At 38.5% G+C, this 27,679-nt stretch overlaps 1 protein-coding gene across 5 annotated transcripts in view; it reads right to left on the bottom strand.

The window, feature by feature from the left end:
- The window catches only part of ANO4 (anoctamin 4), a 197,082-nt gene extending 179,272 nt beyond the window's left edge, over positions 1-17,810 (bottom strand). For 4 of the 5 annotated variants that reach the window (XM_075749605.1, XM_075749615.1, XM_075749625.1 and 1 more), the window contains exon 1: positions 17,556-17,810. The gene's annotated coding sequence lies outside the window, so the exon portion shown is untranslated. The remainder of the gene's footprint in view (positions 1-17,555) is intronic. The other variant, XM_075749645.1, reaches the window with a different exon arrangement.
- Between the last annotated feature and the right edge of the window lie 9,869 nt (positions 17,811-27,679).

Raw genomic sequence — 27,679 nt, 5'->3', positions numbered from 1 at the left:
GCCAGAACTGGGAACTGTCACTCCTACTGTTTTTACCCTTCCTCTAAGCAAAGAATGGGACTTGAGAAAATCTGGAACAATATTTTTAAATATTTCTCCTTATGAAGACAGGAATCTGTTCACACTTTAGCAATAGGCTTCAGCTGTAAAAGACGTTTTGCTTGCTCATGCCCCTGAACAGATTTTTCAGACTATGACAGTATGATAGAGACAAAGCCTTCAATATCTTCCTCGGTAAGAATAAAGTAGTGATGAAGATCTTAGCAACAATATGGCCATAAACAGCACCTGACTTTTGAGTGAATTTGTCAGAACAGCTCAGACATTAAGTTGAAAGTCAAAGTAAAACCTCGTTCTCCTCAAGCTTCATTAATTTTAAGAAATCAGGGAAATCTTATGGCCTTTCCTCATGGTTCTCTCAAACATGTATTATTCTAGCAATGGATGAGACACTACACTCCAGCTCTTCTGAAACTTTTGCTGCTGTTGCAAAATACACAGTCAATTTAGTTTACTGCACTGGATTAGAGATAAACCCACTGATCTGAAGAGGTGACCTTCAATTTCTTTTTATCAGAAGCTCGGTAAGTTCTTGGATGTCATTGGTTTGACAGCACAGCAGAGCATTTCTCTAACTCACTTGCAAACATAAGTAAAAATGTTCTGAAAGTGAGGTGATAAACTCCAATTTAAACTCAAGGATTGTACTCAACACAGTGCACAGTGCTGAATCTGCACGCTGCATATTGCTTCATCACCAATGTTGTGCTTCCACATGTCATTCCCATACCCCGCTGCAGATGATAAATCTGATCAGGTAAACTTATTACAGATAACCATGCCCCTAGTCAGATAATTAAATAAAGCAAACTTTTCCTATTTCCCCCTCAATTTAGAACCAAAGTATATTTCAACAGAAATTTACAACTTTGAATGTATACATTAATCATCTGTTTCCAAACTTTGGCTCATCCATCTTTCAAACCTCTCCCACAAGACAAACTTTATTTTACACGCAAGAAAGAAGATAAGATATGAAGGGCTGCCTATGTTTCAGTCATCATTGTAGCATTATTGATGGATCCTTACAAGATGAACAGGAAAAGCTATATCTTGTCTGTATGTGCCGCTCATTTCTATAAGGATCTGGTGCGGTCAGAGCAATGGCTATAACTGAGCCTAATCAGCAAAGTAGTAGGCAGGGCCCAAGTGATTTGACCGAAACTGAAAAACATTGGCAGAATCAGAAAGGAGGTCCCCACCCTTCAGATATACTATGCTGACATCAGTCCACTACCTCACTGTTTCTCTCTAGAATTAATATTTAAAATAAAAGAGCAGTTAAATAATTAAGAAAAACCACAGTGATTCACTACAGTTCAAAACACTGATCTTATTGTAATGGGAAATAGATCTAAAGAAATGCATTTGGCTGAAAATGTTTGCTTTCTATTAAAGCAGCCCAAGGAAGCCCATACTTAAAAACTCAAGATCTTCCTGCGACTGCAGAAATGGTTTTGTCACCATCCTGTTACTCACACAGTTTCATGCTGTTCAATACAACCGTGGTCTTAATGAAGAAGTTTAGCCCAAGTCGATCATGAAGTCTACAGACCCACAGCGATGTACACTGTCTCTATGTTCATTATCTCCCACTAATCAGAACCCAAATAAATTCTCTCAACATAACACAATAAGTTACCCAAAGTGGACAGACCTCTGCCAAGCCAGTGCTTTTCTCCCCTGGTCTGCAGACTGCCTGCGCAACACCCCTCCAGCTCCTCTTGGTTTGGGTGTCAAGAGCAGGGTAAGGATTCTGGTTGGTTTGTACTGCAGCTATTCAGAACCAAACACACACTACAAACTCTACTGAAACCAATTCAAATCATATTAATTTATTGCTATGCTTAGGGATGAATTCCTGAGCACGGGACTACTTACTGTACCTGTTGCTGGGTCCCACTTTGATTGTTGCACTTACCACATCCTAGTGGGTATTGGATTCTCCTATAAAATCTTAAACATCTAGACACATCCCACACAGACTTTCATTAAGCAGTTCAAGAACTCTTTCACCACTACTTGTATTCCTTGCCTAAATGTCAATATTTTGGTTTCTTTTTCTTTGGAAAGTTGCAAGTCAGCCTCATATGCATGGGAATCTTATTTATGATCATCCAAACCATTTCTTATAGTCAAAAAAAGAAGTTTGAAAAAAAAAAATAAATCATAAGTGCTCTGTGAAATATTAGAGACCTAAAACTCACCTAATCTAGATTTTCAAGAACATTCACTTTGACAATTTGTAAGAGCCTTGAAACTAGCACTCATATTTTATGTTTCTTATACCATCCCATTATGATTGTGATAAGGTCATTGTGTGGGAACTGTAGTATTTTTAAAAACTGCATAATTGTCTTCCACTTTTCTCCCTATTTTAGTTTATTCACTGCATAAGTGAGATATAAAAAAGTATAACACCTCTTTGAGCTGTTTATCAAAAGAAGAAAATGTTTTTTATTGATGCTGTTTATCACAATTTTTTAGTGTCAGGTTTGCCTTACATAGTTATTTTCACAACTGACAGTATAAAAATGAAAACACTAAATAAAGCAAGAGATACAATCCAAACCTTGTTATGGATAATGTTGATAAATGACCATAAAAAAAAAAAAAGCTTAGCCTCCTCATGATACTACTTAAATCCCGTTCAAATTAATTCTGTGCAAGTTGAATGCTGATCTACACAGGATCAAATCAGCACTGAGCCTGCCCAGTTTGAGCAGCACTTTTGCTCATGCTAAGGTAGCTTCACTTGTGGGTTGTCAACAAACATCAGGACTGTCTCACCTATGCATAATCAGCTGCAATACTTCTACAGATGGTCACCCTTCTCCTCAGCTTCATGTCACGGTAGAATCAGCTCTTACACTTATTTGCAATTTCTTGAACACTATAGTCCTTCACTGTTACAAACCAGGGAATCCCTGGCTGCTCACAGATTTCACCATGGCAAGAAACACTCCCTACTTCAATCCTGAATTAGGCATTGCCCCATATTAATCTCCTGGAAACAGTAACACAAACAACTACTGGAATTCCTTCCAAGGAATCAGCTAGCTATAATCAAGGAGCTGCTTCTGTCTACGAATGAATGTCTCGCATTAAACATTAATTGTCAAATTAAACTGCTTATTAATTCAGGCTCTTTCTATCCAATGATCCTGAAATACTGCTGCTATTAAAGTAAAACAGAATTTGTTTTTTTTCTTTTTCTTAGTTGATCATTCCATAAACTTTAAGCAAGGCATTGTTAATTTCTAGTAATTTAGCCTTCAAACTCAATATAGCATGGAGACCCCATGAAATCCATGGGTCTTCTGTGATTATAACATGAAGATGCAGACCATTTATTTGGCTGTCATCACCTAATTATTTCTCTGTGCTGGCTTGAGTATGTTTCTGAAAGAGAAAAACTTATCTCAAGGAAAAGTTAGAGCTTCACAGCAGTGAGCAATGCAAGTTTCAGTAAACTATATCCTATCCCCATTCACACTGCCGTGTTTTTTCTGTGCGAATGCTATATCTAAAACATGCTTCCTATCCCAGTTCATTGTTCAGTACTTTCAATTCCCCTTTTTCCACATTTCTTTCTAAAGGAAAAGGAGGGGAAAAAACACTCCCCCTCCCCCCCTTTTTTTTAAAACTGTGAAGAATATAAAAGCCAAATTAGACACAAACCCACACAGTTCTGAATTTCCCAGCCTTACGCACTTTCCCTGTGGGTAACTGTCAGAAAGTGCCCTGTCTCTGGGGCTGCACAGGAGGCTGGGCTGCTTCTTAACGCAGGAGGAGTCCCAGAGACTCCAGGAGGCCGGATGACCTACGGAGTGAGACCCAGTCATCACCATAAGTAAGTGCTAATTAACAGCCATAAGTTATTCTTCCAGCGTGGGCAAGAGAAATTAGAAAAAAAAAAAACTCTGCCTGTTTCCCACCTACCTGATTTCTTGAATGTCCTCAGTAAGCTCCAGCTCCAAGCTCAATACATCTGCGCTGCTCACAACCTGCAAACTGTGCTGAGAAAACTCTTGACCCTGCTACTGCTCATCGTTCGCACTTCCACTTGTTACTGCCGTTCACTTCTACTGTGTTAGCAGCATCATTCCTCTTCAAACACCATGAATCAGAATTAGCCAAAAAATTTGCATGGAAACAAGAAGATATTTTGCATTTCAGCTCCACAAAGAATTTCTAGTTAAGGCAACTGTCCATTGTCCAAACCAGACACAGAGCGGCTCGATCCCTGTCCCCACTGCACAGGCGGCTGTGCTGATCTCTGTATTATTTGGGCCTTTCAGTAAGCAGGAGAGATTGCTCTGTCAAAACTTTGAAATTATCCAAAATAGCCTGCACATGACACAAAAAATTATTTGGTTCCCAACAACATTCAGGATCCCACAATCCCAGGTGCTAGACATCACGTGCTTTTAAAAAACATCTTTTGTCTCAAATGCTTACTGTCTTTGTATAAAGGAGACTAATTAAGCAAAAAAAGTGAAACTAAGATGCACTTAATGTGATAAATGGGAATTGGAACAAACCTAATTTGCTCTCACTCGTTCCCTGCTACTGTTAATTGTACAGACCATTTACCAAAACTTTCAAAATAATAAGACATACTTTATAAAAACTGATACCAATCCATGACAGAAGATGTGACTACAATCAAAAAATATTACACAAAGTCAGGCTTCAAATTTTAACCTCTTTTGTAAATTTATTCTAAAATCAACCAGACAGTTATCACTGCAGGCTTCAAAATCCAACTACAGGGATGCTGTTGACTAGAGCTGAACAGCAGCTTCTGCCGAGCCAGGCAATACCCTGGTGCAAGAGCAGAATGAAAATGGAAAACATGCATTTTTACTTATAATTGATTTCCTGACAAACTGCAGCACTGGATTCTATTTCACTCTTTCAAAGATTTTCAATTACATCAATTCCTACTGATGTTCTTATATGAGAGCAGAAGATCTGCAATGTCTCTTGCACAACTCCATTTATTGAAAGCACCTGCCTCTGAATTACTTTATCGCACTTGCAGTCTGAGCTTGCTCAGCAAAATAGCGATACCAAACCCAGAAGGATTAACATTGCACCAAAGTGCTCAGTATCTGACAGTTAACAGGATATAATATTAGTGGTGTGTCAGACTTTTCATGTGAAGAGTAAGGAAAAGCTTCTCCAGACTTTCCCAAAGCATGAAATTCAACACAGAAGTGACCCTTTGCGTAGGTATTGAAGGTTGCAAGTCTGACTTTTCCTATATCAACTAATAAGTGCCTGTTTATGCTGAAAGGAAATTGTCTTTGTGGGAAAACGAGCATTTTGTATATCCTTCAGCAGAAATCAATAAGTCTCTAATTTCCTTGACACAAAATTAGGTACTTACTACCTCAAAACTGCCATGTAGAGTAACTAAACCTACCATCTTGCTCTCCACGCTTCTATTTATGGAAATGGCTGCCTCCCCCTTCTGAGTGTTAGTATTTTTAGCACACAGTCCTAAGTGTGATTACATGTGAAAACATTTAAATGATACATTCAAGTTATACTTTTAAGTGATAAACGATGATTGGTGGAACATCCTTAGTACTGTTTCCTGAGCCCTGCAATTCTGTCTTTGGCTTCAGAGAGTATTAAGCCCATGATATATCCACTGATATATCTCAATCTAGAAAGAATCTAAAGTTATTGAAAAAAAATATTTTAAAGCATGGAAAATTTAACTCATGTTTTTTCTTCAGCTGAAGTCAGAGTAAGGTGTGTACTGGAGCCCCATGGGCAGAGAAAGGGTCAGGCCCTTTCCTGGGATTATGCATTAAATGCAATTCTTGTTCTTGCCCTGGGACAGTAAAGCACAAGTAACGAATGCCCACAAAGCCACAGCCACTGTAGGATACCATGATGTGACATCTTCCTGCACGTGGCACTCCAGCAGCATTTAGCAGGCATTGCCAATTCAGAATTTACATTCCCATAACCTTGGCTCACCAGCAAGACCCTCTGGTAAAGCTTCTGAAACAAGGCAGTGTCTGTGCTATTTTCAAGGACACAAGAGTAAAGTATTAGCTGCTTTATGCACGACACCTAAAACAGGACCAGAGAAGATTTTTTTTGTTTCTTGGACTTGACCGATCGCAATTAAACTATTTATATTATGCCCTTGACTAAAAACTATGTTAATAAGGTGGAATGAAAACATTTTCACAATTTAATTGGATTTACTTATAACACCAAAACTGTAAAGATAAAATTTGTGCTCACATAATAGCTCATCAACATCGACTTTTCTTTTAAAACAGCAGCTTTCAAGTATTAACCACATCAGTGAATATGCTATAAAATCACTAGCCATGCACATGCAGAGGCACCTCAAAATTTAAAATGCCATTTCTGACTTGGGACATCTGCTTTGACATATTGAAAATCAACTTTACTCGAAATTCAGAGGGAGAACATTAAATATTTCAGGCTGTTTTATAACATCTTAGCCACAGAAAAGCACTAGTCAATTATGAAGATTTGAAGATGTATGCTATCAGCATCTATATATATGTATCTAGAGAGATAGATATTATAGTAAAAAAAAAGAAAAACCACCAAAAAGCTTTTTTTTCTTTTTCTCTCAACATTAGATGTGGCAAAGTATCTTCTGGGTCAAACAGTCGATTCTAGCTTTTACTGTAGGTTGGTTGAGCAGCTTGTTTTATATTGGTTTATTTCATTCTAAAGCAAAAGATACTCAGTTGCTTAGGATAACAAAAGAAGAAATGTACTTTGATATGCCAAAAAGTAATAATAATCTCTATAAGTTAGAACAAGGATTTGATATTTGACTGATGTTTATTATCCCATTAAGGCAGCTTTACCAAATTTTTCTCACTAAAAAAATTTCAGAAAGAGCATTTTTCACCTACAGTTAAGGTTATTACAGTTTGGCATCCAAATTCTCTAAAGATCCCCCTGCCTTCACCATGCTATGCTCCCGTCCTGTTCCTTCCTGGTGACTGGACGAAAATATCGTCTACAACACTTTAGCAAGGGCAATTTTTTCCCCTGCATTTGCCCTTCTTATAGCTCAAGGGAGTCACTGCAACAGTAGTAGTAAAAAGAGAGAGACTTTCTCTCCTGGGATCTCATAGCTACCAGCCACACCATGTTGTGAAGAATGAAGAATTACCCTGATGGCAAGGTAGAAAGGTCTGTGGCAGTAGACCTTAAACTACCCTCAAAAGATGATTAGGGAACTCTGTAGCAAAAGATGCATTTCCCCGCTGTGACTGGTCTACCTAGGGAATGACGACCATGGCTGCCAGGCTGACTCCACAGTGTGCTCCAATCCAGGAAAAAAATTGAAGCTCTTAAATATCCGTCCTACATATATTGCCATTTTTTTTTTCCCCCCACTATCAGAGGTTTCTGGATTTTATATTGTCTTTTAAAATATTTAGGTGTTGACACATAATACAACTATATCAGGAGAGTGTTGAGTTTAGAGTATTGAGCTATCAGACCTAAAGAAGTGCCAAGATTAAGGCTGCATCTGTGAAATACGCTCAGCACTTTTGTGCTTATGCAATATGATATGGGGTTCAACTCCCAACTGCACAGAATTTTTACCCTCATTGTGGGTTTGGGACACACACTTCTGAGAAAACCGTCAGCTCCACGTGGCCTCTCCCCAGCCTCAGCACAGAGGGGAAGTTGTACTGGGAGGTGGATGCAAAAACACAGTTTGAAAATGCGTGAAGAGAAATGTTGGTCTCAGGATTAAATAAGCTGAATTTTAATTTGAGGTACTTGATTGCATACGCACCTCTGCCTTCAGTGCTGCTAAGGAAGCAACTTCAGTGGGTGTTTGTCACTGCCCAAGCACACAGCTTACAGCACCCAATTAATCAAAGTTATGGCATTCATAGCTGCAGTCAATGTCAATTCAAACCTTACTCTGATTATATGAAATGCTATGATGTGCTAAATACATGGCAAAAAATCATGCCCTTGGCCTTTTACATTCAGCACCCTAAGATAGTAAGCATTTTTCTCTTTCATGCCAAACCTCAGCTCCTTATCTACAAAGTAATAAGGAGAGACAACATCAGCAGGGGAAATAATATCATCAAAACTTATAGTTTCTGTGGAGAAAAATTATTTGTCGTCTAAAGATTAGCAGAAGTTGTAGCAATTGTCATAAAAATATGTCTATCAAGAAATATTTGTTTTGATTTGGAGCATAGTTTGAATCTTATACACTAACTACAAGATAGAACAAACTACAAGGAAAACAAAAAGAAGCAAAAGAGAACCTGGTGCAAAACACTGTATGCAAACATATGACTAAAGTCCCAGGATAATGCATAAATGCAGCCAACCAAAATTCTGGCATTTATTAATTCTTAAATGCTCAAAGCTGCACCCTCCCATGCTTTTTAATATAATAAAACATACCTAGATTGCACGGTTCTAGTACCCAAGAATGCAATGAAACACTCACAAAGCTATACCCGAGGTATAAAATCTATTTTCAGGCTTACAGTTGTTTCTAAAAAATGCAGTTTAAAAGATGTAAGCGCTAACAGTATGCCCCAGAACATGGTTTTCCCCTGGAGTCTATAAAGCAAAGAGGACATATGTTTGACAACAGTGAAGCAGAAACACCACGTCAAATGGAAGTTACTTAGCCTGGAGTTTACTGCAACCAGAGTGCAAGTGAGAGTTTCAGAGCACATCAAAATCTACGCAGATGTCATTCTATGCCCTGGAAAGCAAACGACTGGGAATTTTTAGACAGGCAATGACAAGCAGCAAAGATATCAAAGTTATTTGGCAAATAGACTAAAAATTACTCCACACTCTGAAACAAAAGGATTATTTTTTCTCTGTTAAAATTTCTCTGAAGACTTTTATCTGGTTTAGAACCTAGAAGATTGTGGGTTTTCTTCTTTACCTTGCCTGTTTGAACATAGTTTATCTGTTCTGAAATTCCTTTTTCCTCTATACTGTCCCTGTAGAAAAAAATAGGCTAGCCTGGCACAAACAGGGTACTGGCATAGGTTTCAAGAGTTCTGAGTTCAATTAAGATGCAAAATTTCTATATGATCTTATGCAACACACTTAAATTTTGACAATGAACAAGTTTCTGTGCAGTGACTGTCATACTATCAGATGGTAGCTGAAAGCATATAGCAATTCCCAGATGTGCAAAGTTGCTTTCATCACAACCTGATCTTGAAGCAAAATGTCAAAAATAAGTGATTCTGTGCTACATCCACCTCACTGCTTCTCACTCTTCCTCTTGGGACTGAAAGGAAGCACATATCCTAAACCTATCTCCCTTTTCTTCACTATTTCCCTTTTCAACATAACTCACGAGCAGAGCTGATACCATTCAGCAGCCCATCTCACCCAAGGAGCATCAGGACAAGCATAGGCCTATCATACATCCTCACTGTAACATAAATAAAATTTCAAATCTAACATTTTATCTCAAGTTCAGGAAACGAGGTTATCATATTGAAATGTGACACTGCAGTTCTTCTCTAATACATCTCTGCATTGTAATGCGACCTTTAACACCCTCATTGCAGTTTCACAAACAATTAATAGAAAATTGCTGTTACAGAGAACGCTAACCTGCCCAACAAGCACAGTGGATTGACCGAGTTCATTTGCTCACAGCTCACAAATTTAGGGAAAAAATAAATGCTAGGATGTGAGACACCTGGACACAGAAATAGCTACCCTTGAGGAGCTGGTCAAGAACAGAAGGAGCAGAAAGCTAAATGCTAGAGGGGCAATGGAGCAGAGCCTGGAAGGGAGTCAAAGGACAGGAGACCCAGCAAGTGGCAGAAGCACAGAATAGAGAATTAGAAGGAGTAAGATCAGAGACAGAAGCTGAAGAAGAAGGTGAAGAATTAAAACTACAGGGAAAGTTACCTCAATGCTAATCTGATTGAGCTTTAAGGAAAGCAAGTGGATAATTTAGGCCTACAAGTTTGTCACAAAGAAATTATGTTGTCATATGCTAACATATAAGTCTTTGTACTAATCAAAAAATGATTGAGTCATGTTGGTTTTTAGGTGAAAAGGAAAATAAAGTCATATTTTTCTTACACAAAAATGTTTAGATTGTTCACAGAACTGGTTCTGGTGACAACGGTGCAACGATAAGTTGCAGTAACAACTTCACCATGGGATACTGAGTACTGATGTAAGCTTCACAAAAGTTGTTTCTATAATCAGAATTTTACCATCATATATTAATCAGAATGGTTCAGAGTCTATTACTAGAAATGTAAACTAAGTAAACTTCATGAAGCATGCTGAAGCAGAAAATTGTCCAATCTTTTGCCAAAGCATTCCTGAAATCTACATCACACAAATTCTATATTTTCAAGGAAAAAAAGGAAATTCTGTCTATGGCTCAACAGTCATTTCAGTGTGACCAGTTAGAAATAATTTCTTATACTTAAGCTGACCTGGTGGTCAACATAAAGATGCAGAGAGAGAAAACCAGGACAATTATATCATCACTCAGCATTATACAAAACAAAATTAAGTCTATGGGTAGAAACTTCACTACCCTGCGTTTAATTTAAATGGGATCGGGAATTTCCCCTCATCTATTTCTGGAAGAGTTCGTTATCTAAATGACATAGGTTAGAAAAATCAGATACTGTAGGAGTTTCTATGGGAACAAAGGACAATAAGAAGTTAGAAGAGGTATTCTTTTCCTTCTTCTGAGGGCAGAGCAGCCTTCAACTTAATTCATTTTCCCCTTCTCATCTAAAATAAAGAACTTTTATGGCAATAACCTCAAAACCATTAAGCATAAACCAAACCAGTGTTGCCTACATGAAACTGCAGAGAGCTTGAAACAACCCTGACCAATGTTGTTTGCCTAATTCTTCTTTGTTACGGTTCTTTGACCTCAGATTCCATAACTACAGAACATACTATTTTCCTAGCAGATTCAGGAAAAGAGTATTCATGCTAATAAGAGTGACTTTTTATTTGGCTCTTAGGTTCCAGCTCTTTCGTCCTGCTAAACCTGCTTATCGTTGCCTCCTGTTCTCCATTTTTCTACACAAGCTTCACAATATATTGGGACTGCAGCCCAAGCTCTTCATTTAGAAAAGACAATACTTGCTGTTCCCCAGGCACTGAATAAGAACAGGTCTCTGCCTAGACTGAACACAGTATAGGGTGGCAACTAGTACAGTAAAAAAAAAAACCCACACCAAAACCCCCAAACAAACTCAACAACAAAAACAAACAGTAAGAGGACAATCAGTATTAAAAAAAAAAAACCCAAACAACCAACCTAACATATCACCTCTATGAATAACAAAGAAAAACCAACAAAAGAAAACCAAAACTAAGAAAAAGGTGAAGGCAAATCAATATGTGAAAAGACAAAAAAGTATGTCTCAAGGGAAAACAGCAAGAGAGAGAGTGACATAGAACACAAACAAGAAAAGATCTGAAATGAGCCTAGAGGATCGATGAACGACATGGAGAGAGGTTGCATGTCTGCCAGGATACATGGAGACATACCACTGGACTTCACAAATCTGTGGGTTTCAGCTGGCATTTATAGGAAGTGGTTCTCCAAGAAGTACTAAGCTCATTTAGAAAAAGTTGCCAGCTGTCTAATACAGCATGTGTGAAGCATTATGCCTGATTTTAATGAAAAACAGTTTTGTCAAAGAAAATGATCTGAAATGGGAATATATCTCCTGGTGATCCAAACCAGCTAATCACCAGGCTAGCTTTTCCCTACAGCAAACTGGCTCAGAGGAGATTCACTCTTGCTCTTCTCAAGTGATTTTGTTAATTAACTTCCTCCTCCAAAAATGAAGGGATGCACAATCATTTTTCTATATTTGAAGGCTGTAAGCACCATATAAAATAGGGAATTAATGTTAATACTGCAGGGGGTTACAAACAAGAGCAAATGGATGAAGTTAAAAAAGCTGTCCTGAAGCAGACATCTATTTCAATCGTCTCCCAGCAGTAGTGATATAAACCATACGGATAACTTAAATTATACAGAAGCCTACTCTTCCTATCTTCCCATCAAACATAGGCTCCTAAAAGATATTTGGGACATCTTTCTCAGACATGTTTCTAACCACGCTCTGAAGCACTAACTTTTGCTATTCTACCTCTGCAGAGAGCATGAGAAGCCCACCTCCTACGATCATCAAGACTTTCATAATCCTGGGATCTTAGAGCACATTTACAGCCAGCACAATGTGGCCGTAATCCTGGCTGGTGTCATCTGAATATCAACTGTTTGAAAATGGTTGTTTTTATGGTGCCAGACTGGTGCCCAGATGTGCTGGTGGCTCTAATCTCATACTTCAGTATGGTTGTTCCGTGTCAGATCTGAGTTACCAGGTCATCCATATGAGATTAGAGCCACCAGCACATCTGGGCACCAGTCTGGCACCACTTTCAAACAGAATAATTCAGAGTTTATTTTTAAAAAAATATTTATCCATGGGTAGTATGAGCTTTTGAAGGACCAAGTTGTGCAAAATTCTTGGACAGCAAGCCTGCCTATGGACAGTCAGACTGTAAATGTAGAGTCTGGAAACCTCTGAACTCATGTTCAAACTTCAGTCTGGTGGGGACCAGTCTTCTCTCAGGGCTGGATTTGGATGCACATTTGTAGGTGGGCTTGCTGTAGCTCCTCCCGAGGTGGTAAAAGGAAGGTATTTTGACAGATGGGCCTTGCAGCATTGTAAGTGTCGACATACAGCTCTTAAAAACATGAGGCTTCGCTGAAAATTTCTCTCAGACTTCTGCTCTCCTAGGGTAAAATCTATCCACGTGCAGAAAGCTGTGCGCCATTAGCTGCCTTGTTTGGGGATTTAATTGCAGGTTCAGTGATATTTATCCTGTTCAGAGGTGTTGTTCGTAGAGATTGAACATTTGCATTACCTGCTCCAATGCCAAGATTCCTTCCACTAGGATGCTGAGGAACTAGCCCCTAACTTTTAACCAGATTATTATTTCATTTTATACTGCAAACAGAACAACGTAAAATTCTTGATTCTAGTAATCTCAGATTACCAGAGTGGGACCCCCTAAAGTTGATTGAGTCAATTTAGGATAGAGTTTTGCCCTCTCCACACCTTCCACAAAAAAGGCTAAGAATGGTTCCACCATCACTTGAAAGCAAACATTTTACCTTTAAAAATTCTCATTTAATTTTATGTTCGGGCACTGAAGAAGTCTATGAGACAGAGTGGTCCCTCGGGAATGCTTCAGCCCTTTCGTATTTCCCAAAGCAAGCAGGCCTAACGCTGCTCCATTATTAGCTCATTGAATCTGGAACAACACAATTGTGACTTACGCTATGCAGGAGAAAGTTGTTTAACGTATAGAAGATGTCTCACCTCATTGTCCAGTATTTCCACAGCATGAACTGAAAGGCCACGGTTTCCATGAAGAATCAGGCAGGTCTACACAAGTGCTATGCAGTGTACACATGCAGAAAATACCCCGAGATATGACACGCATAGAGTGCGAGCACTTACTAAAAGGGCAGCTTGTGCACAGAAGACACGAGACACATTTAACAGTGCCTGAAAGCTAAGCCTTCCCCACAGACGCAGAGAAAACACGTAGCACATGAACACCCTGCCCGATACTTCCCCAAAGCACCAAACTTCTGAGGGGTTATGCAGCACAGCGTTCACGCACAGGACTTCTGGACATCCATGAACTGCAAAAATAGAGACTGAAGACAGCTCACCTGTTAAGGTCTCCAGGTATATAGAGACAATTTGTAATATTTGCAACATTAGAGCTATAAAGTCCTTGAAATCAGTCTCGACAAAATCTGCATACTAAATAAGAGAATGTGTCCAGGAAAATCATAAATTTAGCTCTATGAATAACAGAGAAAGCCTAGAAATTGCAGTCGAGTTCTGATTATCCATGTGCGCTCGTGCTTATGTCAGTGTGTATAAAGAAACAGCCAAGTAAAGCCACAATTAATGTAACATGTAATATATACATAGAATAGGCTTATTATAACTTATTTACATGTGCTTTATAAAAATATGATGTAGCACGTTACCTTTGAAAACATTTGTACACTCTTTTCAGAAGGAGCTTTGAAAAAAACAAATGAAAACAACACTAGCCAGGGAACAACCTGGTACTGATGATTTCAGCTCTGCATCATGCATATTCCAGTATCACCTTCCAGTCTGGGGCAGACAGGGAAGCTGGGCCATGGCTAATCCACCACCTGGATTCTTCAGCCAGTGATAATCAATAGCTGCTTGTGTAGGTTTTGTCAGAAAAGATATAAGCATCTAGAAAGCATGAAACTACTGAAGCAGTATGGAAAATGAGTGAGGTTTCTGTAAAAACGTACCTTTTTGTATTTGCAACATAAATGTATGTGGTTAAATATTTGTGGAGTATAAAGCTTTACAGAACTTGATTCTGTGGACAAGTAGAGGGAAGAATGCATACTGAACATTGACAGGAAAAAAAGAATGCAGTGACTTCATCAGTCCATTGGGTGATTTTGGCTGGCTAAGGAACAGAGCTTGCTTCCCCCCCCGCCCCGCCGCAGTTGTTTTCTATGCAGTCTTCAGCCACGCTGCAAAGGAATTAACATGACACCATGCTGTGAAACAAGGAAGTACTATGCATGCATTACCCTATCAGAGAATTCATAGGATTCCTAAGAAATGAAAGCACATCTACCTACTTGAATTTCATGTTATTTGGGGGATTTCACTCTTCTCTCTACCTCTCAAGGCTTTTGTAGAGGCTTGCATCTTGAAAGATATGTGCGTAGGATGTACTGACAAGGATTTTTAGGTGCATGGACTTCTCAGTTGCAGTACATAGACATCAGGTTCCAAACGTAAACACCCCATTGCAAGCTCATGTAGTTTAAACTGGAGAAAATACTTCAGGATTATTGTTTTTCCTCCCTTCCTGTTGCCTCAAGGCTATTTAGAAAGCATATTACATTATGTATTTTGGCTTTTAAACATTTATTGAAAAAGACATATGGTTACACATGGGTTAAAAATTAGCTTTCTCAAGATAGTCAGACAAGTTAAAACAGTGCTTTGGATTAAATGTGAAGTAAGAATGTAGATTATTTTAAGGCACAGGAATACCTGATTTTATAATAATAATAATTTAAAAAGTAAAAACATGCTGTAACATACTTAACTGTGTGATCTTCAGAATTATTTAGATTGTGCACGTATTTTGCAAACCCTTTTGTTTAAGTTTACAGTAATTTTATATGGAACAAAATGGTACAGTAAAGAGCTCCACGTGCAGATGCACACACACAATTACGTGTTACATTTAAGGGAGAAAAGTCTAAGCCTGGTCTCCGCAAGACAATGTCACAACCTTCAGGCACTTAGAAGCGCTTCCCCACGTGTGTGAATAAGAGCCCTGCTGGTCTCCTTTCACAGCAAAAAGTTTCTTTGCTGCCGTCATTGTGTCAGCACTTAGTGAAACTGGAAGAGAACCGACTCAGGCACCTTCATTACCGATTTTAAAAAATTAAGTAACATCTAGACCCTACATAGTGCCAAAGCCTTTTTGTAATAGACAGTGATGAGGACTGCTCTAGAGGTAAATGTTCTTAAACAGTTCATTGAGCTGCACAGATGCCAAGACAGACCTGCTCCCTACCAGAGAGCAGGAGGGAGGTGGGTTTGCAGCGTGTACTCGCCCCATCAGTGAGAAGGAAAACTGGTCTCAGGATCAGCTGCACCAGCAGGTGCAACATGATGCCAAAACACATGGTCTGATGGGGGAGATGACTTGGACCACTGACATCTGGGCTACGTGCTGGCCACTACCGCTTTTTTGCGAAGGCAATGCAGCAGGTACCTCACTGCACCATGAAGTCCTCTACCTGCAGATCTGTGTAAGCCTCCTCCTCCCCCCCCAGTACCTCTTTGCAATTGCCTAATCTTGGCTTCCTCAAACCCCCAGCACACATACATGCTATCAATACAACCAGACATGACATCCAAGTACAGAAAAGAATGGAAGGGTATTTAAAATAACAGCAGTGTTTTAAAGTTTTTACTCATTTGGGAGAGGTAAGGAGGTACGCAAACTCTGTTGAACTAAGCAGCTCACGTGAAGCAAAGCCCTCTGAATTACAGGATAAATCAGGAACAAAATTATTTTATTAAACCACAATGTAAGATACATTAAACAAAGAAAACAATTTCCAGACATCAGCATATCTCTTGCTTAAATCCAGAAAAGGCAATGCAGAGACAGAATAAAAGCTTTATTCTTATCCTACCTCAGTAAAACAAGGGTATAAGAACACATCACCTCTTTGCCTTGCTTTGAAGGCAGACCAGCCTGCAATGAGTTTGAGCCAGTGTTATATCTATGCCTTCAGTGGACCTTTGAAGATTTAGTAAAGTCTTTATTATTCCTGCAGTGTGTGACTATGCATAGTCAATCTACATAATGGATTCACAACATGAAACACATTTAAGTTAAAAGAATTATTTCTGTAGTTCTCTCACACCAAAAGCAAAGGAATATATCTATTATAAATCATATATTTGCATTTACTTTAAATCTCATGCAACAAACCAGGGGGAAAAAAAAAGTATGTTTAAGGGTACAGTTTACTGTGGACTAAATAATGACCTTTCCTTTTTACAAAATCAGAGCTGTTAAAATAGCTTAAAGCATGAATTAAGCAAGCACGGATTTTCAAACATTTAAATGCACTTCTTTTCTACTGCAGAGTTGTAAAAGCACTTCAAAAGGCAAAGAATTTGCAATTGTACAGACCAGTGAGGGACGAGGGGACGACGGTTATTAGGTTGCCTATTCTGTAACTTCTTGTCCCAGCCAGTCTGCACTTGTAAGATGCAAAAGGTCCAATTTACAAACACCTGATGACATCGGCTTATGTTAAAAATGCTGAAAGAGCCTGTCCTTCCTATGCCAATGACAGCCAATATCAGCTCAAACCACATGTATGCCCCACACTTGAAGGCTGAGGGGCTTCAGAGTTTTCTACATGGCTAGTCAAGCAGGGGCTTTCTGTGCCCTTTCCAGCATAGTGGTACAGACCTGCAGAAATAAGTCACCTTTACCATATCTGTAATTCAAGTTCCCCAGAACCTTATCCCGTTGCTGCCATGGGCAATCACGAGCAATGCTCAAGCCTCCCGTTTCAAGGACAAAGAGGCAGGACTCAGATTGCAATCACTATTTCAGAGCTCCGGTTGGAGAGGGGAAAGAGCAAAATAAAGAGAAAACTTGTATTTTACTTAGCCAACATCTGCTATGAAGATGTTAAAAATGATGACTAGATATTGAGTGAAGGTCACGAGGCTTATCTAAGAATATAGGGGGAGAAAAACAGATGGGGGAAGGGGGAGGGAGAGAGGGAGAGAGCACAAGCACTGCAGCAAAGAAGCTACGCTCAGCCAATACATGCTGGCACTTACCATAAAAATAGAAAGATCCAAAGAGAATCAGATTAAGGATCCTTTTTATCTCTCTTCAATAGAAAGATTTCCAAATGAAGCTTTGAACACAGCTGTCCAGGTAAAAGCAAGGCAATATGATGATACACAGAAAACACTAACACACAAACGGTAAGTCCTTTCACAGCCTTCCAAAACCTGCAAGCAGTTTGTGCTAAAAAAACAAAGGTAAGAAGTCTGAAGACGACTCCTACATAACACTGCAGCTAAAACAGACTGCTGTATTTCCAGTCACTCAGACCGCACTGTTTTCATCTTCATCTTCTCACCATTACTTACATCCTAGAGGTGGGCTTGGGGGTGGGGAAAAGAGATTTCTCCTCCAAGTGGAAAGGAGCTCAGAAACGGCATCAGCATTTTTAATCAGTCGCTGGGAGTACCCAATCAGAGGAACTGAGTGGTGCCAGCATGACAGCTGTCCAACGCAGGGCAGCCTGGTGCGCAAGCTGCCAGCGCGTTCCTGGCTTGCACAAGACCACCGACGGGCTAATCTGCCTCTTAACCCCAGCAAGGTTTTCTGTGCCCACATGCAAACAAACTCCTCTTACACTGCGTCTCTTCTCCGAGGAGCAGCGCTTTGAAAGCTACAAGCTTTTCTGGGTTGCTGTTCTGACAGGCTGTTTTCTACGTCTGTGTAATAGTACAAAAGCAAGAAAAGTTTGGAGGTTTAAATATCAGCGTCATTTAACTTGCAGTTTATTATCTGGTAGCTTCCCTATATAAAACACACATTATCCATTGGTTCCTTTTCAAAGGTTTCTTCTTGGAGGAGAAGGAAGTCTATAAGAGATTTTACACAGCACAGCCCCGCTGCTGTGAACTGCCTTGTTAGAGCTGGTGCTGGTTTTGACATGACATCATAGATCCCTGACAGCAGCAGATCCACAGAAAATACACAGCCAAGGTCCCCCTCCCCCAACTCGCCAAGATGACAACTGGATTAAATGTTTCTGCTGCCATCTATCATACAATTGGACATCAACCCCCCTCCTCCCCAAAAAACCCGCCAGACCTCAACTTAATTTGCAATAAGAATATCCAGGACCTGGAGACAAACCTTTCTATAGCATTTAACCCATTGAACCAATCTGCACAGGAAGGTGATCTGGTCAACATTAAAGATGCCAAACAATGTAACTTCCAGGGGATGCTCCTGATTCTAAAATACAAATGCCTGCATTTACCTATGGGGGAGAAGTTCTTCTGGTCCTACTGCACAATGCAGTCCACAGTAGAGTAAACTTAAACACAGCATGCAAATCTGCATTTACTTAAAGCAGACACTCTACCAGTAGACAAAGTTAGATGCTTACCTTTTCAAAACATTTTTAAAAATGGTCAATCCTGGATTTCTGTCATATTGCAAAGTAAGCATGAATATCATCCATCTGATATTCACATTTCAGAAGATGAAAAGGCTATGTTTTGTAAGGGGGGAATGCGGGGGAAAACAAACCTCAAAGCATTCCCAGCAGTGGTACCCATATTATTTGTGCAATTTAATACAACTAATTTGTTCTGAAATGTTTGAACATGTGAATGTAATGCAAAAGCATACAAATTCCACTAGCAAGCAGCAGATTGTCACACACTAAGCTGACATACCACGTGGGTCATAACCAAAATTATCTATCTTTTTTTTTTTCCTCCCCTCAGATGACAGGATATTGGAAGGTCTATTACTTTCTTACATTTCATTTAGGTTTTAATAGGCTTGTTTCATGCTATCAACAGAACATGCATGACATTTATTCCTCCCTTTTCATAAACATCATTAGTTTAAAAAGAGAAGATAACTGGTGTGAGAGAGAGAAGGCACAGGTGAAGGACAGATCAAAAGAATAAATAAGAAAGAAGGGCAATTACCATATACAGATAACTCACATGGGATATTTACAGATAACAGCACATATACATACAGATAACCAAAATTAAAAATATAGTCAATATAGGAGTGAGCACAAGAAAAGGAGGCAGCAGAAAAAAAAATACATTTAAACTCTGCAGTAAGCTTTCAAAACATATTGCAATGCTAGTAGAAAGATTACTATTTGACATACGACATGCTTCAAGTAGGCAGTTTTTGTTTCAAGAAACTGAGTATGGGAGACCTTCACAAAGTGTCTCAAGGTACCCATTACAGAAAAAAGACTGTCCACGTGCACCCCTAAGATCATGTTTTAATATTCATTCCACAGCTAAAAAATAATAGTTTTTTTTCCCCACGTTATATAGTCAAGATCCTGAACTAGGCAATAAACAGAGGAGAAATCAAGAGACAAATCCCTTGTAAACAAAACCCTTAATTCCTTTTTTTTTCTCTATAAGGATGCACAAGAAACCCAAACATTGGTGTAGCATCTCTCTGGAGAGAAGAAAGCTAGGCCATAGGCAGAATTTAGTCGAAAATACTATGAATATTTTGCAATCAGTCTCATCACAAAGAAACCTGGACCTGAATTTCATAAAAAGGAAGGGATGGGGGCGTGGGGTGTCCTGTCCCCCACTTTTCCCACATAAACATGGGAGGTGTAAGAAAAGACTGCACCCACAGAAGTAGGAAGAGCTGCTATGATTCCATCCGCATGCTCTCTGGTGACAGCTATAATGAACCAAAAGATATGAAGAAAGGCTAATAGAGTAATTAATTCAAGCTTTCAGCTAGGAGCAGAGGATTGAACACTCAAGTAATTTAGGTTTAAGCTCCTATTGAGGCCACCTTCGAGAATTTGGAAGAAGTCTCCGACAGATGTTCGGAGTGGATTTAGTGCAGGGTCTATGTTTCTGGTGAACAAAAGATCCTAATTTCTTTGTGGTGCTTTGCTTATAGCTGAGGGAATGGTAGTAAATTCTTTTGGAAACCTGATTTTTCCTCTCCTTCTTCATTTGCAGATGGTCCTCTCAATATGTCTCAAACTGTGGTTGGTGAGGCCATGATCATGTTCCAGGGACACTGACAACCTGCTTAAGTGTTATCTTTCAAATCATTTCAGGGATAAAGAGTAATGGAGGGAGAACCACACATCCCCAGAAAGCTAATTCTCTCTTCCATTGCAGTAAAACAACTGCTGCCTGAAAAAAAATTACTGAAACCAGCTGTTATTCTACATCTAGTTAAAGGAGAGAAAAAACTCACTTTTTTGTGAAAGATAGCCAAGAGCATGCTGCCAGTGAAAACTGGGGCTTGTTTTATCCTGCCTATCTATCTTTTTGTCCAGAAAGCAAAACAAACTCGGGACTGGTTGATCCAGAGCTGTACTCTCTATTCCTCCCCAATAATTTATGGGACAACAGTTCAAATCAACATTCCCGAGCTGGAAGGTAAAGGTGATACCCAGAATTTAATAAAGCTCCGATCTCACTACTGGAGCCTCAAATGAACTGCCAGCTGCTCAGAAAGAAGTGAAGGATTTAGGAAGGCACAAGGGCCATGGAGTCTGCAGGTCCCAGCTCAGCAGCGCACATCAACAGGTGAATGTGTGAACAGGACACATTGCAGACAGAAGGAAGAAGCAGCATTAAGTGTAAAGGAATAAAACATGTATTTCAGGGAGAGATGTTTAAATTTTCAATAGGTAATTTAGGTGCAAGTGTTTTGTTTCTCCATGCTGCCATGATCCCTTCTGCATGTAGAAGAAAATCGCCATGCTCTGAACTAAATAAGGTGGACAAGAATGAAATAGTAAAATCAAGAAGGTAAGAAATGTGTAAAATGTTCTGACCTCTTTGGTCAGAATGCTTGTGAGCCTTCCCAAGGTGTTCAAGCACAGCTCTTGGTGCCTGGTAGCGAGGAGCTTGATGGGAGCAACAAAAAGCAGGAAAGTTTCAGTTCGCTTTTATCTTGGCTGAAGGTAACTAAGGAAAATTAGTACTTGGTACTCCTCAGGTACATCCTTCAACTTTCTGATTTTGCTATTTTTATTATGTGTTAGTTTGAAGTACTTTCAGTTATCAGATTTTTAACCTCTATGTTGATCTATTGAGCACTGACAAAAATCTCTCCTTAGTTGTCATCTTGGTAGGTTTAGATGTTTTCTGGTCTATTAGTCTGCCACATAGTTCTTTTGCAATTTTTCAGGACTTTTGTTTTTTTAAATGTCAAGTGGGAATTTAACCAATTCTTTTAAAACACATTAAAAGAAGATATCTTTCTGCTGATTCTAAAATAATTTAATTTGTGGTTTCTAGTTAGAAACTATTGAGTGACTACTGAAATGAAGTATTTCAGGTTATGATATAATTTTTCCCCTAAATACAGAACAAAAATATTTACCGAATATTTCAGATTTTAACATTATTATTATGGAAAATTCAACAGAACTATAACAGACCAACACCTTTTAAGTAAAAATTCAATTCCTAACATACTGTAAAATCTTTCCTAGTTGTAAGAGGCATCTTACCTATTTTCTACTGTATTAAACACACATTAATATTCATGGCTGTCAATATAGCAAATATTTTTTCTATTTTACAATTTTTATCTTACAGTTATAAAATATATATATTTTTTTAGTGAGACTTCACTCTTCAAAATGTCATTTCCTTGGAAAAAGTAAAATGTTCTTACATGTTTCAGAAAAACAATTCATAATTATAAAAAAGTGACATAATTTTTCAAATCTATTAACAATGAATCAGGAATTATCAGTATCAATCCAAGAAGTTAGTTTATCGGTCTTTGTTTTCTAGAAAAGTGGGGGTTTCACAAGCTTTTGTTCATGCTGCTGATGCATCATTTGAAATTGGGTAAAGGAGGTTCTGAACTACATGTACAGACAGAAAAGAAACTAAAAAGCATGATGGACTTTGAAAAAAGATGTTGGTTAAGCAAAATGAAAATGACCACTAATAATTTCTACCTTAGATTTTTAAGTCATCCATACATTTCTGAAGTACTAAAAATATCCAGAGGAGAAGAGAACAAGTAATCATCTAGAGACACTTTCAATTCTGCAACATAAATTTAAATCTAATGTTGGTGGAAAGCAGTACAAGTAACTGACAAGACTGTGTGGATAGAAACAACCACCACTGTTGACCATGGCATCTCTAAGTCTTGAAGCTCTCTAATTAGAATTATTCTATAAGAATAAATACAAAAATAAATAAAAAAAAAAAAGCAGCTTTTCAATTATGAAGCTAAAATCCCTGGAAGAAAAGCAGTTCATAAAAAACCCTCAAAAAACCCCAAACCTATGTTTCTTAGCCATCATTTGGCAGAAAAATCTGTAATGACCATGTCTGCATTCTAGAGACTTTGTCTAAAAAGAATTTGTCTAAGGAATAATGGCAAGCTGCCCATAGGGATTTTTTTTTCCACTTACATAGAATTTTCCTAGCTATTTTATGTGAAAGAAATTGTTACAGAGAGCTTCATTGTGAGCAAAGGGGCACAGGCTTGTGCAGCCATATTTGTTAAGAAAACCCCACAAAAAACAACAACAACAGAACAAAAACACCCCACACCAGAACACTCACCAATTCTAACATTTGGGCATAAATATACATTTTACACTGATGTCAGAATGTTTCCCCCACCTCCTTCCCAAAGGGAAGGGTAAAACCTGAGCCGTAAAGAGGTAGCTGAGGGATACAACTCATAGCAAGCACACCATTACCAGTTCCACTATCTACACTACCATATCTGGTCTTTAACTCAGGACCTCAGAATAAGACTTTCTATAAATCAAGTAAGAAAATTATATACAGGTAACATTTCTTAAAGTATAAACTAAAGGTTCTATTAAATGCATCTCAAGGTGGCCTGAAGCCAGAGCTGGTAGGTATAAGCAGAGAATGTGCAGAGCCCACCAAATTGACATCTTGATTTAATGTTGCTTTTTAAAGTGGGGAACCGATACTAAATATTTAGTGATTAACCATTTTTAAACCTTTTAAACCTAGTTATGCTACTGCTGCATAATTCCATATTAATGTTTTCTGCAATAAATGTAAGGTTACCATAGACCTTATCAAGACACAAGTATCATAACACATGAAGCTGTTAAAATACTCCTAACGGATCATAATTTAATGTTACAGAATATTCCATTTATTTCTAGTTATTTCCTTAACTAATAAAATTAGACTTCTAACAATAAAACAAATCTTATGATAGTCCATAAAAATTACCTCTTTTCTAAACAAAGCATTTATACTTCCATCTATACTAAACCTAGAGTAGATGGACAGGAGATAATCTGCTCAAAATAAATTAAAAAAAAAAAAATAAGGCTTTTCCTTAAAAAGTACAGGAAGTCATTTTGCCACACATCTTTGTACTTAATCAAAGCCCAACCCATAGGTTAGTTCCTAGTATGGATAACCAGAGCACTAAGACGACAGTCTGTCCAGTAAGGGACTAAACTGAGGTCCACTTACCTTTTACTGCCAAAAGTTAGATGATCTGCTTTCTCACCTCCCCAAACAGAAAAATAAAGGAACATTTTTAAAGGCTGTGACAACATTTTCTGTCAACAGGCTAGGAATTTAGGATGGACACAAGGGAAAAAAAGGGTTCTTTGAACAAAGGGTGGATTCTACATAAGTTTTTAAGCACTGAATTACCAGCAGTAGAAGAGGGCAAGGTCCAAAAGTTGGTGAAGATTCAGAGATAACAGTGTGCTGCACTGGACAAGCATGACAAACCTTTAACAAAGCATGTAAATATATATATGTGTGTGTGTGTATTCTTCACATATTGATCCCCAGATGTCTTCTTAATTTTTAATTGTGGACCAAAGAGGAGTCATAGGCCTTTTTTTTTACCTGCAAGGAGGCACGTTACATCAGGTCACACAGCAGGGAGAGGCTGCGATACTGAGCTCCTGAGAGGAATAAGGAGAAAGATGCCACCTAGAAAGCACAGGGCCAGATGCCAGGAACAGACAGGCCCCCAGACGCTCATGAGGGCTTTCCAGTCAACTGTTAAAGCAGGTGGCTCAGAGCTGTGCCAGACCATTAGTCAAATCGGAGGTGATCACACACTAATCACTCATCTTCATGAAAGCAGAAAAATGAACTAAAGTTCATGCTGAAGCAGAAAGGAAGGACCCAGTGTGGGTAGATATATCAGAATGGCCCCAGCAGAGCATCACCTGGTAAATTGTGCCCGGTATCCAGTGCCCCGCTGGTTCTGTGATACAGTTTCATAGCTGCACCCAGCCCTAATTCTAGGGCTATTTGCAAAATAAATTGTGAGAGGAGTTGCAAACAAAGTATTAAAATATAGCACAGGGACACGGGAGAATAGGCCACTGACATTTGGAGGGCAGGTCCTTTGGGATCAGAGACCCAACATGATGAAGCAAACACAAAAACATTATCAATTAGGACACTTATGTGCACACAGGCACATGTGTGACAAGCATTTGAAACTTTACAATAGTAGAGAGTGTTGCTGAGTACATAACACTTGGCACCTTCACTGCTAACTTTTAAGAGGTTTAGATAAAGTATCATTTGAAATAAAACATTAAATACAAATGCATCATCTCTGAAGAGACAAATTGTTTTATTAACTCCTGAGTTGAGGTTTACCATTCCTTCATTAAAGGATAGAAATCTAATTTGAACTAATCAAAACCTACACTAAGATGTTCCTGTTTTCAGTGGGAGGCTGGACAAGATGATTTTGAGATGCCTTCTAACCTAAATTACTCTACAATTAAAAAAAAAAAACCCAAACCACCAACCAAAAAACCACCAAACCCAAAATCAAACCAACAAACCAACCCAAAAACCAACCAAAGATACATCTCAAATAGAAACAAACCAGCAAAACTAATAATGATAACCACTAATAATAACCATAATTATAACCACTGATGAACACACACACACACACACACATATCATAATCAAAGAGCCTGAATATCTTTAACTGGTATTTCAGGCAGAATAAAGAAAAGAAGAAAATTTTATCCTGGGTTCTTCCTCCCAGCAAGGATCCACATAGAAGGCCCTATACTGAGAAGTTCCGAAAATCTAATGATGGCCTTTTAAATACCACCATGCCTACTGAAGCTGGCATGAGTTCCCCATGTCCTAGTCCTGTATCAAAGTTTAAAAATATTTCTATAGAAGAAAAACTCCTTAAGTGCATCTTAGAAATAGTAATAGGATTATTTTAAGCGTTCTCCTGGAAAGGGAAGCTCTTTTTTAAATTAACTTACTTCCTATTTAGTTAGTCCATTATTTCAGCTCTTTCGGAAGCATAGACCATTTAAACTGCCTTGATTTTCAGACATTCAGCCTTTGAAATGTTAGGAATGCAACAGACAAACACAAAGACTCATGATTTACTTGAATTTTCTGACTTTTAATGGATTTTTAATGTAGGAAAAAGAAATTCTAGAAATGTCACTGTTGATAATCCTGTTGCATTTCTGTAATACCAAAAACAAGAGGAAGTGAAAAGAGAAATCCTGAAGTAGTTGTTATGGTTGGAACTATACTTATGAGTGCATCACTCCAGGCCACATTCATAAATACTGCCAGCCACTGACAACAGCATTTCAAAACAACCTTTTAATAGCAGCTCGCATCCCTTTGTAAAAGATGTTTTGAAAAGAGCTCAAAAGGACTGGCTCCCCACCAAGAAATAAATGGTATAACATGGCACTTAAGACCTAATATAATGGACAGAATGTAATAAAATGAGTATCTGTTTGGGACTAACTCACAATTTTATGTGCATTTACTGATGACCATCACTGTCTATACTACAGTGACAGAGAAAAAAGTGTGAACTAAAATACACAATTTAATAGTTTTAGACCATTGTTGTTTCTCCAGTGTAGAAAGTCACAAAAAGGCAAGAGCCTAAAGATAACACCACAACTGTTTCTTCAGCTTGGCAGGTAAAATGAAGCATTATAGTGAGGAGAGAGAAAAAAAAAAAAAAAGTTTTTCTACAATATTTTTACAGGTTCTTCTGGCTTAATTAAGTAAAGAATCTTTATCGGACAGTGTAAGCTATTTTGACTGACGCAGACAGAAGTGCTTTATTTAGTTCTTGGCTTATGAAACCCGTGTATTGATTCCTCCCCCTTAATTTAGATGGATTTTTTTTTAAAAAATGTGTATGGGGGGAAATTGACAAGAGGTGTTTGACAACTGGTTTTCAAATTTTCAAAATAAATTTTTGGAAGAGAGACCTTGAAAAAGAATGTTTGCCATGTAACACTGCGCTCTGTCCATCCACCTTCAGCATCTATCCTGGGAGCCAGCTGGGAAATTAATAACCTCAGGGCACTAAGCAGCAATAACTCCTGCACTTAATCATAAAGGTGCTGCTCAGACATGCAGGACCAATCAAGGAAGTTTGGGGAGATCTGGCACATGCCTTAAATTTTAGTCTAGGGGAAAAAAGCATCCAAAATATCAACATTTTGGGAAATATCAATATTTCCCAAGTGGAACATCCCAGTATGAAAACATCAAAAGTATAAAGGCACTGATACTGCAACAGTTCTGCTTGAATAAGATTATTCACTAAATTTCACCTGTATTCACTGTTTTAGTTCCCACTTCCCCCCACACACACATCCAAATCCCTTCTGGTGGTGGACCTATCATTTATTATTTTCATTGTAACTGTCGTGATATTTAATTTCAAAATATTTCACCCACTTCAGAGCAGCTTCTCATTTGTTGTGAGGAAAAGGAAACAGTTCAGTCTTGGACACTTGCTGGCAACATGGAAGACTGCTACACATTGATGTGCCATCCCTAGAAGATGGTAAGAGTACCAAGTCCTACACAGTTCTACAGAAATAGTCAGGAAGAAAATCCAGGTGTAGCCCAACAGACGTGCTCCTGTAGCTGACTACAAAGAATTGATATTGATCTGGAATTCACGTTGCTTTAGGTTTTAAGCAAGTTGCCTGAGACACCAATAAATGATACGCAAGGAAAGAAGATTCAGAGGGCATGAATCCCTGGTGGAAAAAGCTGCTATGTTACTTAAAGATTTGATAACTGCTGCTATTACATGAAACTAAGACTAGGTGGAAAGATTGCTGACTTAGGTGGCGATTACTCTGCTGCTAAAGCATCATGCAAGCAGCAGTGTCCAGCTG

The sequence above is a fragment of the Balearica regulorum genome, chromosome 1, assembly GCF_011004875.1.
Source record: "Balearica regulorum gibbericeps isolate bBalReg1 chromosome 1, bBalReg1.pri, whole genome shotgun sequence".
Classification (NCBI taxonomy): Eukaryota; Metazoa; Chordata; class Aves; order Gruiformes; family Gruidae; genus Balearica; species Balearica regulorum.
Note: the sequence above shows the minus strand (reverse complement) of the source record. Positions and strands in the feature narration are given on the sequence as shown.